The sequence below is a fragment of the Artemia sp. Qi Xiang Cuo genome, chromosome 1 (assembly GCF_049724085.1).
Source record: "Artemia sp. Qi Xiang Cuo chromosome 1, ASM4972408v1, whole genome shotgun sequence".
Taxonomy (NCBI): Eukaryota; Metazoa; Arthropoda; class Branchiopoda; order Anostraca; family Artemiidae; genus Artemia; species Artemia sp. Qi Xiang Cuo.
In genome coordinates this window covers 48,179,236-48,194,538 of record NC_142794.1, presented here as the reverse complement: position 1 = coordinate 48,194,538, position 15,303 = coordinate 48,179,236, and the positions used below count along the sequence as shown (strand labels likewise).

Genomic DNA, 15,303 nt, shown 5'->3' with positions numbered 1-15,303 from the left:
ATATCTGTATAGATTTGAAGCATATTATGAATTAAGAATTGTTTTAATTACCATATTTCTTTCTGGAGAGGCTAACCACTAAAATAGTATCATTTTTTCATAGTTTTTTTTTTATCTTTGGTCGATTTCGGCGATCTTTGTTTAAGAAGACAAATAAAGAACGATGAAGAGCCGCGTTTTCAGGCTCAGCGGGTTCGAACACGGGTTGTTCTCGTCTAGTTTCAAGTTTCTAGTTTTTCGTCTAGTTTCAGCGGGTTCGAAGTTTCAACCCCGTGTTTGATGCACTAGATGCACTGATGCACAACGCTTGATGCACTAAACGAGAACAACCCGCAGAGCCGTGAACAACCCGTCTTCGAACACGGGTTGTTCTCGTTTAGTGCATCAAGCGTTGTGCATCAGTGCATCAAACACGGGGTTGAAACTTCGAACCCGCTGAAACTAGACGAAAAACTTAAAACTAGACAAGAACAACCCGTGTTGGAACCCGCTGAGCCTGAAAACGCGGCTAAGGTTGAACTTTTTACTTGGTTTTCTGTGTGTTTTTGCGTGACCTTTTTGTACTTTAAGGGCTAGGCACACGTAGCTGATTTCGGGAACCGATTTCAGCAAAGGTGTATTCCACGTCGAGTGATTTAAATTAATGATGCTAAGAGACGGGGCTTAGTGACGTTTTTCGGTGATTAATCATCATTAATGAAATTCTAGACAAGGAATGTACTAGGGCTTTAGAGCTTCAGGCATGTAATTAATCGTATTTAAAGATTACTGTAAATTAATCGTAATTAATGATGATTAATCACCGATAAACGTCTCTAAGCCCCTCCTCTTAGCATCATTAATTAGAATCACTCGACGTGGAATACATCCTTGCTGAAATTGGTCCCCGAAATCAGCTGTTTGTGCCTAGCCCTTAAAGGAGTAAACAAGAAGTATCGCTTTGTCAGCAACACTAAAAATAGAATACTTTTTGAAATTACAAAGCATGTGCAATTGAAAACCTATTGATATGGTGGTACCTTCCAGGAAAGAAATTTTTCAACTTTATCGCGCTATTCTAATATATGGTAGAAGTCTCACATTCACGGATCAAAAGTTTTTTTATAAAAGGATATCCAAGGAATTTGCCAAAGGAAAGCACCTTACTACTGAAAAAGAAATCACTTTAGCCTATCAGGTATTCCAAATTAGGCTACTATTCACTTTAGTTTTCTTTGTATTCTGAAATTAATTCATTGTGTTACTATTGATAATGTTCAATATTGTTGTAAGATTATTTTTCTGATCCAAAACTAATTAGCCTACAAAAGAAAAATCTCTTTTGACTCCCTATTCAACAATTGGTCAATATATACCAAATCATATTATTGAGTTAGGACTAAAGTGAATACACCATTCGATGCCTTTTTTTGTGCTTATTATAAATATAACCAGCATTTCTCTCATAAATGAATTTCCGCCCCCCCCCCCTATACATGCCCTGTACGGGGTATGTTAGGTATAGTCGATATAGGGGGGGGGGCTGAAATTAATTTCTGAGGTAAATGCTTATTATATTTGTAATCAGCATAAAAAAAGGCATCAAATGGTGTATTCACTTTATTTGAAACTCAATAATATGATTTTCAGGATAACGACGACGATGTGATTGGAAGATTTTTTGTTAGTGCTGGCACTGGAGCTCAAGATCGTCGGCAAGTACAAGGAGGCGGGTTTAGTTTAAAATTTTGATTGTGAATATTTGCTTATAAATACAATTTTTAATTATTGTATTGAAAGGCATAGTATTGAAGGGCATACCCGCTGTGAATATAGAAAACAATAAAATTTCTCTGGGGAAATATTATTGCTTACTATGGACTTCCTGAGGCTGTTTGAAGCGATCATGGTTTAAGCTTTGACTCTATAGAGATATGAAAAATGTTTTCCGAAATTAACTAAGAAAATTGATTCTAGGTCCTATAATCCACAAAAATGGATATAAACAAATTTTGTATGAGTTTTTTGAGTTTTTTTTGTGTAATCCCCCCCCCCCCCGAAAAAAAATCTTTGAGTAAAAACCCCTCCAAAAAAAATCCTGAGTACGGCCTTGACTAGAGGGGTTTAATAATCATATAGCAATACTTTATGAAATATAAGGTCTACTGGCGTCAATCTGAAGGGACATTTATCCTTTGAAAGTGCGTTTTTTGGTATTTTCCATTGAAATAACATATTTATCCTCCTAGATTTTAAATATTATATTTATCCCCCCCCCCCCCCGTTGCTATATTATCTTGGATTGACACCACTGACAGAGTGATCATTTCAGTGACTTTCAAGATGAGGTCATCTAGAATAGCTTTTGTTAAGGAGTGTCTGCTAAGGACAGCTGTAAGTGGTTAATGTCAACAAAACCACAAGAAGACAATAAAACTGTATGCAAAAAAAGAGAAATATTCCAATTTGAATTTTTGAAAGAAGTATTTTTATTAAAAGCATTGAATGTGTAAAAATTCAATTCATAGAAAAAAAGAGTTTACCTATGGAGTATATATTATGGGAGCAAGTGAGTGAGAGTGAAAGCACCAGGAATATCTGTATAGATTTGAAGCATATTATGAATTAAGAATTGTTTTAATTACCATATTTCTTTCTGGAGAGGCTAACCACTAAAATAGTATCATTTTTTCATAGTTTTTTTTTTTATCTTTGGTCGATTTCGGCGATCTTTGTTTAAGAAGACAAATAAAGAACGATGAAGAGCCGCGTTTTCAGGCTCAGCGGGTTCGAACACGGGTTGTTCTCGTCTAGTTTCAAGTTTCTAGTTTTTCGTCTAGTTTCAGCGGGTTCGAAGTTTCAACCCCGTGTTTGATGCACTAGATGCACTGATGCACAACGCTTGATGCACTAGACGAGAACAACCCGCTGAGCCGTGAACAACCCGTCTTCAAACGCGGGTTGTTCTCGTCTAGTGCATCAAGCGTTGTGCATCAGTGCATCAAACACGGGGTTGAAACTTCGAACCCGCTGAAACTAGACGAAAAACTTGAAACTATACAAGAACAACCCGTGTTCGAAGCCGCTGAGCCTGAAAACGCGGCTAAGGTTGAACTTTTTACTTGGTTTTCTGTGTGTTTTTGCGTGACCTTTTTGTACTTTAAGGGCTAGGCACACGTAGCTGATTTCGGGAACCGATTTCAGCAAAGGTGTATTCCACGTCGAGTGATTTAAATTAATGATGCTAAGAGACGGGGCTTAGTGACGTTTTTCGGTGATTAATCATCATTAATGAAATTCTAGACAAGGAATGTACTAGGGCTTTAGAGCTTCAGGCATGTAATTAATCGTATTTAAAGATTACTGTAAATTAATCGTAATTAATGATGATTAATCACCGATAAACGTCTCTAAGCCCCTCCTCTTAGCATCATTAATTAGAATCACTCGACGTGGAATACATCCTTGCTGAAATTGGTCCCCGAAATCAGCTGTTTGTGCCTAGCCCTTAAAGGAGTAAACAAGAAGTATCGCTTTGTCAGCAACACTAAAAATAGAATACTTTTTGAAATTACAAAGCATGTGCAATTGAAAACCTATTGATATGGTGGTACCTTCCAGGAAAGAAATTTTTCAACTTTATCGCGCTATTCTAATATATGGTAGAAGTCTCACATTCACGGATCAAAAGTTTTTTTATAAAAGGATATCCAAGGAATTTGCCAAAGGAAAGCACCTTACTACTGAAAAAGAAATCACTTTAGCCTATCAGGTATTCCAAATTAGGCTACTATTCACTTTAGTTTTCTTTGTATTCTGAAATTAATTCATTGTGTTACTATTGATAATGTTCAATATTGTTGTAAGATTATTTTTCTGATCCAAAACTAATTAGCCTACAAAAGAAAAATCTCTTTTGACTCCCTATTCAACAATTGGTCAATATATACCAAATCATATTATTGAGTTAGGACTAAAGTGAATACACCATTCGATGCCTTTTTTTGTGCTGAGTACAAATAGAAAAATCATCTCTGACAGCACGGAGTTACAGTCCCCCCCTCTATAACGGCCAATTAAGGTGTGGTGTTCGTGTCTTCGATATAGGGGGGGAGGAGGGAATTAATTTATAATAGAAATGCTTATTATATTTGTAATCAGCATAAAAAAAGGCATCAAATGGTGTATTCACTTTATTTGAAACTCAATAATATGATTTGGTATACATTGACCCAACAATCTTCCCAAATAAAATGGCTTCTATCATCACAATTCTGTCTAAGCCCCTCTCTTACTCTTGGACATTGCCCACACTTGGACAAACTGTAAGTAAGCAGCAAACTGGATCAATTGTAACCAAAGCTCTAAAAAACAGAATTTTGATACCAATAGCCTATATAGGCCTATACAAGGCATGTTTTTAAGTAAGTACCATTTTGCAATTCCACCATCACAGTGCTAAGGTTGGCATTCTGCACATGCATGCTGGTTACCTACATCACTTGTCTATGCACTGATGCCATTACAGTCTGATTCTCCATTGTATACATTGTTTACTGAATGTTTAAGATGCCTCCAACAATCCTGAGTCCTGCCAATTGTGAAGTGTGGGCTGTTATACAATTTCTTATTGCTAAAGGCATAAAACCAATCAATATTCATCATGAGATCTGTGAAGTTTATGGACAAAACATTATGAGTGATGGAATTGTAAGGAAATGGGTGAGAGTATTTAAAGATGGCTGCACAAATGTGCATGATGAAGAACAAAGTGGGTGTCCTTTGGTGTTTAGTGAAGATTTGGTGCAGAAAGTAAAAGAAAATTTGAGAGAAAACAGACACTTTACAACTTCATCATCCATGAAATACAATTTCAACAATCCATTAAATGACAACATTCATCATCACCCAAAAACGTGAAGTTTAAGCCCAGAAAATCATGTGCACAGTTTTTTGTCACAAAAAAGGAGTATTGCTAGTGGAGTTTCTGCCTTGTAGTGAGACAATTAATGCAGCATCTTATTGTGAGACATTGAACAATCTGCATCATGCAATCCAGAACAAAAGACATGGCAAGTTGAGTAAGGGTATTGTTTGGTAGATGGGCATGACAATGCTTATCTACATGTGGCTAATCAGACCAAAGATCTCATCAAATCTTTTAAAGGGAAAACTCTAGATCATCCCATGGGCACCCATAGGCTGAATTTTAGGGGGGGGGTGCTTACCTGGTCTAATTGGCACTTCCAGGGCTGTATAATCAAAATCTCAAGAAAAAATATTATAGGCAGCATGATAGCACTGCCTAAGTAAAGAGTGATGTGGGCACAATATATTTTTTTCGACAAGGGTACTTCTTATAGAAAGAAATGTCATAGGAATTTCAAAACAGCTCATGGAGGGCAACCAGCTCCCCCTTGCCCATGTCAATCACTTCCCCAAACACATCCAATCAAAATTTTAGATAGTCATTTTGTTTGGTGTAGTTTAAAGGTCTGGAAATTATGACTTTGAAAATAACAGCCCCCCCCCCACAACCCTCCGAGCAAGTGTTGTTAATTATGCCCTGTGGGGGTATCAAGTTTTTTATAGAAAGGGTGTTCATATAAACCTCAGAGGGGACTCATTTGATTGGTAATCAGAAGTTCTACTGGCCTTTTTAACAGTCAAAGGTGATTGGAGGTCAACCAGCCCCCCTCCCCCCCCCCATACACCGATCATTTCCCCAAACATATTCAATCACTATTTTTGACACAGTCATTTTGTTCAGTATAGTTGAAAGGTCCAGAAATTACGTCTTTGAAGATAACCCACCCCCCCATACAGCCCTCAGGTCAAGGGTTATAAGCTACGCCCTTGGGGCATATAAGGCATGTATAGAAAAAGTGGTCATGTAAACTTCAGAGGTGGCTAATTGGATTGGAAATCAGAAGTTGAAGAGCCATTTTTAAGAGTCAAATTTATTGGAGGGCAGCTATACCCGCCCCCCACGTCATATTTTCTCCCAATTGCATTTAATAGAAATTTTAAGATAGCCATTTGCTCAAAGATAGTCCAAAGATCTCATAACATGGCCTTTGGGGGCGACACCCCCCCCCTCCCCCCCAAAGCATGGGGATAAGTGTTTTAAGTTATGCACTGGGGGATGTAAGGCTCTTATGAAGAGGTGGTCTTGTGAACCTTAGATGGGGCTCATTTGATTAGAAATGCATAGTTCTAGTTCCATTTTAAGAGTCAAGCGTGATGGAGAGAAAATAGCCCCCACTCTCCCTGATATCATCTTTTCCCCAAACACATTCGATCAAAATTTTGAGATAGTCATTTTGTAGCCAATAGTCCAAAGAGAACATAACAATGTCTTCAGTAATCAAATATAGGAAATATTTGATTACTAAGTTATTATTGATTATTATTTAGTTATTTGATATTAAGTTAGATCTTTAAGAGTAAATTGTGGGGGATTTTGAACTAAGCAGAAGGCACTATGTGTATACTTTTAGTACTACAACTACAAAATAAAAGTTCAGAATAGTCACTGTATATGTGACCGAAATATCTGGTATTTTTGTGAATTTCTATACACTGTCTATTAAAAAGGATATCCCTAATTTAAACTTTTTTTTTATCGTCATGGAAAGGCAGTGTGGTCTCCAAAATTATCTACTACAACTACAGTTACTGTAACTAATGACACTGAGAGTATTATGGTGAAACTTCTAGGAAGTGTTTAGGGGGCATTCCAATTAAATGAAAAAAAAAAACTGTATACATGTAGGTTTTCAAAAAGGCATATAATATCATAGGCAGCACTACTCTATTATAGCTAGAAATATCATTGAAATATTTAAAGAAGCTAATTCAATTCAAAATTAAAAGTTCTGGGGTCCTTTCTAAGAGTAAAAAGAGAATGGATGGCTCATCTCTCAAGCCAATTTATTTCCCAAGCACATTTGGTCAAAATTTTGAGACAACTATTTTGTTCAGCATAGTAGAACAGTCTAGCAACTATGTCTTTAGGGATATTGGGCATGTCAAACCCCCACAATTATGCCAAACTATGGATTCTTATAGAAAAAAATGGAAAAGATATAAAATAAAAAATTTTTTTCATGAAAAGACTTTGTCAATAAAAAACAAACAGAAATTCATCTAAAAAAAACTTTTTCCACAAAACTAGCTTTTCAAAGAAAAGTAAAGAGCTCCATTAAGCAAAAAATGGGCGGAAATGAAGTCAAGTAATCATCCAAGCATAAAACTACCACAAATCACTATCAATAAATAAATAAAACTCAAAATGAACAGATACGGTATTGGAATAAATAGCCAAGTCATACTTGAAACGAGCAAAAATTAACATTAGTAGGGCTGATAACCCCCATGCCTTCCCAAGACCAGAACATAATTTGCACTTTACTGAAAACAATATGTTTAAATATTTTCACTTTTTTACTTAAATAAGTAAAAAAGTTTTTACTCACTTTTTTTAACCCATTTTTTATTTTAAGGAATAAATATCAGTATAGGTATATTAAACTGATAATCCACGGTCATTTTTTTTTTCAGTAAAGCCTAAGTTATGTTCTGATCTTGAGAAGGCTTGGGGGTTGTCAGCCCTGATAATGTTAATTTTTGTTTGTTTTGAGTTTGACTCAGCTATTTATTATAATTTCTGTTTGTTTTGAGTTTCATTTAATTGTTGATAGTGATTTGTTGTAGTTTTATGCTGGAAAGATTATTTGACTTTATATCTGACCATTTTTGGCTTAATAGAGCTCTTTACTTTTTTTTAAACTTATTCTGGAAAGTTTTTTTTAATTAATACAAATATTCCCCCCCCCCCTTATGGGCGCCCATGGATCATCCTCCATACAGCCCTGATCTGGCGCCAAGTGACTACCATTTGTTCCTGCACTTGAAGAAACACCTGGGTGGTCAGCATCTTCAAGATGATAACAAAGTCAAAACAGTTGTGATACAGTGGTTAACAAGTCAGGTGGCAGAATTTTATGAGGAGGGTATTCAAAATCTGGTGCCATGTTATGACAAGTGCCTCAATATTCACAGAAATTATGTACAAAAATAGATTAAGGTACAAGTTTTCATATATATATATATATATATATATATATATATATATATATATATATATATATATATATATATATAAATCAAAAGAATTGGATTTTTATGCTGAGTTTAAATATGTAAGTTTTGTTATGTTTAGGTATACCCATCAAAGGTTACAAGCCTGAGAAAATTTGCCTGATTTTCAAAAAAAGGAGGGAAAACCCCCTGAAATTCATAGCATCTTAATGAAAATCACACCATCAGATTCAGCATATCAGAGATCCCCACTGTAAAGGTTTCAAGCTCCTATCCGCAAAAATGTGGAATTTTGTACTTTTTGTCAAAAAAAAGATCATGATTACATGTTTATTTATTTATTTTTTGTCTCCAGAGGTAATTGTATAGACCCAGTGGGCCTAGAAAATTAGGAGAGGGCTCACTCTAATGGAAATTAGAAGTTCTAGTGCCCTTTCTAAGTGACCAAAAAACTTGGAAGGCAACTAGGCCCCCCTCTCACATCACTTTTTTCCATGAAGTTGTCTGATAAAAATTCTGAGATCACTGTTTTGTTTAGCATAGCTGAAAGGTCTAATAACTATGTTTTTGGAGATAATATGACCCCCCATAGCCCCTGGGGAGAGGTCTTTAAGTTATGAAATTTGCCCATTGTGTACATATAGTATTTGTACAGTATTAGTATTTTGGAAAGTATGCATATATTGGGTAGACTTTCCATGGGGAGGGAATTTTCTAGGGGGTGAGCTTTTCAGGGGAAATTGTATACTGGGGGAATTTGCCAGAATTCCTATGAAAAATTTCTTTATATGTCTTGCTTTCTCTTTACTGAATCAGTTTTACGTATGGAGCTGTTAAGGGTAATTGTCTAGGGTAAATTTTCACCAGGATTGAATTGCCCAGAGGATATTTCTGTTGGAGGGGGATTTTTCCATGGATGTGGTTCAATTCTTTAAAAATGACTCCTGAAACACAAGGGTCATTTAATTAGAATAGTAAGTAACTTTTTTTTTTAATGTTGAAAAACTTTAGGATAAAGAGCAAGGTGTTGAGGAGGGGGCAGTCCCCCTTGTTTACATAATAATTTTTGTTTGTTTTAAATTTTAATATTGCTCCTTACTTTCAGTTGAAAAAACTTGTTGTTTTTTATTTAATGAACCTACTAGACCTAGGCTAGTGATGAGTAATGCAAGCAAGCTTTAAGACACAAAGTATTATGACAGCTAATCATCACTTCAACAGTTAAATCACTGTAAAATCTCTGTTATACCACACTGGATTGTTTTACATCAATTCTGTGTTAAACGTTTTTCTTACAATTCTAACTGTTCTGAAGGTACTGATATTTAAGTATTGAACCTGATCATGGTCATGTGTATTAGGCCTGAGCTTAATCTTGGAAATTTCTACCCAATTTTGAACAAAGGATCCTAATGTTAAAACAAAATATCTAATCATAGATAAACTCAGTCATGGTTTACATAAGCAAAAAACAATGTAGTTTTAGACTATATCCTCAAAAAATCAGAATTCACCAATCATTTGCAGATAAATTATTGTCTAATTCAACTGGAATGGCACAATACAACTTTGTAGAAGTCAAGTTCTATATCAACAATTTAGAGGCAAAAAATTCATGGCTCACAGTGAAAACTTTTTTCTTAAAAGCCATGGATAATAAGATGTTTATCAAATAGACAAGACAATTAAAAACTCCCTTATATTACAAGGGAAATAAAAATGGCAAGGAATGGAAAAACAATTTACTAGCAGTTTTATACAAATATTCATTAGAACATCCATTATGCCAAGCATAAACAGTACCAAAAATAATTGAGAGCCCTGAACTTTTTATTTATATTGGGAAACTAATTAAGATATATAGAGTCCATAACAGCTGCAACAATGTTAAACTCAAAACTTTTTGGAAAAATGCATTGGCTGCACTCGACTGTTAAAGATGGTTCTAAAATCTGTGGCCCAGCAGCAATAGCTAACATGCTGAACAAACAGTTTTCTCCATCTCCACTGCTGCTGATGATGCCCATCTTCCAGACTCCCCTCCCCCTCTCACAATATAAATCTATAGAGAGTATGTAATCCATCACTATTCTCTTACCATACTGTTCTAGATATCTCTTGACACTAGACTTATCTGGTGGGATGGGAAGAATGCCCACATTACACTCATATATAAAAGTCTCAGTAGAGATGAATTTAGCTGCTATCATCCAATTAGCATTACCTCAACAGTTGGAAAGGAATAGTCAATACTGCTATTACAATACATCTAGACAATAGTTGTGGAGGAGATTTGATTTGACTCAATTTTAATTAAATTATAATTGTTTGTTGGCTGGTGAGTGTAACCCGACAATATAGACATGGTATGTAGTTGCTTTCCCTGTATTATTATTATTTTAAATCTTTTATTTATTTATATTTTTTCTTTATTTCTTTCTTATTATAGTGGATTTAAATGATGTTATATGCATGTTTTTTTCACTTGATTCACCCCATGTCAACCGTTTTGGGTAAATCATATTGATTCTTGCACAAAGGCTGTGTTTGTTGTTAAATAAATACATCACCTTGATCCATTTGAGAGCTTTAAGGTCCTCCAGACCTGTAGTGCTCTTGAATTGATGGCTTCCAGTCAAATCTCCACTGCCTCTTCTCCCAATCCTTGTCAAGTTGGTATTTGAAAGACTGGATGGAGGGAGTTCTGACAGTTGAGTCCTTCAATTGATTCCAGTGGTTTATGACTCTTCTTGAGAAGTACATTTGACAGATTCTTGATTGGGAGTTTAACTTTGGAAGCTTCTTGGAGTGTCCTCTAGTGTGATGATGGCTAGTACTATGGCTGCTAAAGAAGACGGAAGAGTTTTCCCTTTGAAGTTTGTAAGTTGGCATCATATTAATAATAATAATAATTGATTTTTAACCCACATCATATACAAAGATGACACTTGTGGTTTATAACAAACAAAAAGAAGAAAATACATTATTCCCTGCAATTCTTATTAAACAATTCCTTTTTTCAAAACAAGTAATGTGATGATAACTCAGCACATTCATGGGCACCCATATGGGGGGCTCCAGCCCCCCCTGCCTGAATGATGCTGCCTTATATTTTATATTTTGTTTTGAGATTTCTATTATACAGCATTGGAAGTGCCGATTTGACTAACTACATGATACATGAAAACTTAAAAAGTTTAAAGAGTAAAGTAAATAAAGAAAAAAAAAAATTCAAGACACAGAAACACAAGAACATTAAACTATTTACAAAAAAGGTGACTAAGATGGTTGAATGGACCAAGACTTAATGGAGTGTCATTTAATAATTTAGAACATAATAATTGAAATGTTTGAATAATATCTGTTACTGAATATATCAAAATTGATATTACTGTTAGAGAAAGATTAGAAAAAAATACAGCAGAAATTTAAGAAACCAGCAATAGATCACTTTCATCAAGAATACTGCTATCACCACCAAAAAAAAAACAAAAAAAACATACAGAATGGTCACAAAATTGGAGTATATTCTTCTTATTATTTATTTTTTACCCCACTCTTAACAACAGTAAAAAACAAAGTAACAAACAAAAAATAAAAACAGATTACAACTGAAAAAACCTGAAAAGGCAGAGAAATAGGGATACAAGTAGTATTTGAAAGCTTTCTGTGTGCTACTTACAATTTTACTGTAATATCAGGAACAAGAATGCATGCATATTGCTATGTATGCGTCTGTAGACGAAGGTAGGTAGCTTAAGTCACTTCAGGCAGCCCTCATATGAAGCAGATTTTAGGCTTTTCATGTACTTTGTTGCTTGCCCCTGAACATTTTTGGTGAGCCTTACATCTTGCCCATAAGAGGGACCAGCAAGGTACATGCCAAAATCAAGATTGGGTCTAACAAGAGCTTATACAGTCTTATGAATATTGTTGCCTCTTGGCTACTGATGGTCTGTTTCAATAGGCGAAGGGTAGAATTTGCTTAGGATCAACATGCTGAACATGGCTGTGGAACCACAAGTTGCTGTTGACAGTGACACCAAGTTCCCTTTTTTCTTCTCTATTCTCTAGTTGCTCCCTTATTTTGGTGATGGGATTGAAAAATGAGTAGGTAGCCATTTTGTTGTTGGGTTCAAGGTGATACAGCATTTGGTTGTATTAAATTGGAGAAGTCAGTCTTGAGTCCAATCCTGTAGCCTCTTTATGTTGTGTTTGTTTGCAATGCCAAAAATTTTGGCATCATCAGCAAACAAATGCATGTTATTATCCACACGATTGAAAGTGTTGTTGATGTACAACAAGAAAAGGGTTGGGCCTAGTATAGTTCTCTATGTTACCCCACTCATTACTATGGCCTCATCAGAGTAGATTGGCTGACCACCCATCTCTAATATACGGAGTTTCTGTTTGTAGTTGGTAAGGAAATTCATTAGCCAGTCTATTATGGCTCAATTGATGCCAGTAGCAGATAATTTGGAGAGCAGTCAACTATGGGGTACCCTGTTGAAGGCATTGGCTAGGTCAAGCAGCAGTAGATTGACTGGATGTCATTGGTTGATCAGATTTTTAATTACTTTGGATGATTCCATAGGTTCGTTTCAATTGATTTTCCTAACTGGAATCCATAATGCTTAGGTAATGCATATCACCTGCCTAGGTGATAAGATCTTGTTGGTGGTTAAATGTTCAAGAAGTGAATCACTGACTAGGTGATCAAGCATCTTAACAACAGCTGAAGTTAGGCTAATAGGTTGATAATTTTCAGGCTTGGTGTGATTGCCTTTTTTGAATACTGGTGTTATGTTGGCTGCTTTCCAGTCTGCTGGTAGCTCTTTAGAGGTAATTGATGTCTGGAAGATCCTCGTGAGGGGGTCAGCTATCACTTCTACGATTTCTTTTAATTGTCTGTATATTATTGGGTCCTGGCAATTTGATTAAAATTAGTGAAACCACAGCAACCCAAAATTCTGCAAAACTGGCTAATTTGTACTATGTTATTTTGTAATTATTGCGTTATAATATGCTCTATTAATTTTGGCTTCCAAATCATACGTGGCGAAAGGCATAGGAAAGAGCAAGCCCACTGGGATCTTCTAAGAAAATCAACAGCCTTGACATATCACGCTTAGTGGTCAAACCCGATGATTTAAAAAATAACAATATAATGGAAATGCTTAAAGGGACTACAAAAATTTGACAGCCTAAAATTTCTTTTATCAACCATATTGATAGCCCTAGCTTTGTTATCATAAATATACATGCTATGGCAAATATTAATACAATTGTTAATGCACTGATAATGCCAAACAGTAAAAAAATTCTCAATGAATTTTTTGTTGAAACCTGCATCAATCAGATTCAAAACCATGAGATGCAAGACGAGTATTAACAATTTTCTCTGTTTTTTAATACTGTAGTAGTAAATGTTATCAACATCATCTTGCATATTCCTTTAGGGTTTTAAAAAAACATCTTATTGATGAATTGAAATTAGAGTAATTCTTGAGAATTTGAAATAAAATAATTTTATTTCATTGATTGCGAAAGTTAATATGTAAACTGCAAAAATATTTATGGTGTCCTAGCAACAATTTAAATTTTTTAATTCAAACTAGAAAAATACCTGAAAATTTTAAAATTAGCTTTTTTGATAGGTTGGAACTACTCAGCGCGTGATTTTATGGGTATAACGTTAAACAAAGAAAAGATAGGGTCTCAAGTGAACGAAAGAAAATACGGGTTGCAGCGGTAACTTGCAATCTAGTAAGAGACGATCACGTCCAAAATCCAGGTTGCAGCAGTAGCTAGTAACCAAGTAAGAGATGATCACGTCCAATACTAAATACCCCATAACTCCTATAAAAAGAGTCAGATCAAAATAATAACTACAGTATTAGAACCGCCTTGTCCAAAACCCATATATAGGAAACTTACCGTCCCTTGGCTTGAACTACAAGGGAAATATATTGGCTTGCAAATCAAGAAAAGGGGCTGAAATCACGATATTCTGAATATACGGCATATTTTTTTTTCTTCTTTTTTCTTTCTTTTTTTCCTCCTCAGATAGCCTGGCACTGGAATCCGGGTTGCAACCTAGTAAGAGACGATCACGTCCCATTCTAAACAATACAATAGCCCATAATACCTAAAAATAGTGTCAACTCGTAAAACAAGAAGTGTAGTATTAGAACTGCCTTGTCCAAAAGCCCTGTAATGGAAACTTACCATCCTTTGGCTCGAATAACAAGGAAAATCTATTGGCTTGAAAAACAACATAAGTTGCTTGAACTGCGATATTCTGCATATACGGCGTCTTTTTTCATAAAGGATCGATACAGTTTATTATAAATGGGTATTACATAATCACAAACAAAGGGCTGTGAAAAAATTATTGTATTTAAATAAGTTTGACTGTAGCCTAAGGGCAACTTTTATCTAACTTTCAATGTCAAAAAAAGTTTTTGAAGATTGCAGTCAACCGCCCATCTATAGTTGGACTGGGTTAGCTATCATCTGAACAAGTATCAGTTATTAGTTGTTGTCTGTATTTAAGATATGCTAGCAAATATCTTAAACTGTATACATCTTGTCCAAGATTAGGAACCTGCCGCCTATGTTTAGGAAATATACATTTTAGTCAAAATGTATGTCCAAGATTATACACAGTCTGAGTACTGAAGATCTTACCCTAAATCAGTGGATTATTTTTTTATCTGATTTCTGTTTCACTAGAGAATGTTACCAAAATTCAGATACTAGTGGGAAAAACATAAATTTGACTTCAAATAAAGATAGTTTAACTTAAAGGCTTATAAAATTCATGAATATTTGTATAGAAAATTATGTACTGTTCCCAAGTTCTTATACTAGAGATATAAAACATTCTGTTTCTAAACGTATAGAGTAAACAATAACTTTCGGGACAAGTTTTCCTGTAAATTTATAAAGAAGGAAATTTAGCGTAGTTCACACTACTGTGAAATTTCGAAAAACGAGCTTAAAACTCGGTTGCAAAACGATTGTCGATTGAAGTGAAAAGTGCACCACTAGGATGATCATGGTCGAAAATCCTTGACCAGAGCTTTACAATACCCATCGTGGAAACTTCTGCCCCATCCCCATATTTAAGATACAGCCTTCTTGCTCTTGAAAATTGAAGCCATTGTTTAAAGACGATGTACAAGAACCATGCATATCGTCTCTTGGTGCCAAAGCTTA

At 35.2% G+C, this 15,303-nt stretch overlaps 1 protein-coding gene across 2 annotated transcripts in view; it reads left to right on the top strand.

The window, feature by feature from the left end:
* Positions 1-3,610: 3,610 nt before the first annotated feature.
* LOC148956409 (mitochondrial translation release factor in rescue) overlaps positions 3,611-15,303 on the top strand; it is a 30,599-nt gene continuing 18,906 nt past the window's right edge. For both annotated transcript variants that reach the window (XM_089095252.1, XM_089095243.1), the window contains exon 1: positions 3,611-3,751. The gene's annotated coding sequence lies outside the window, so the exon portion shown is untranslated. The remainder of the gene's footprint in view (positions 3,752-15,303) is intronic.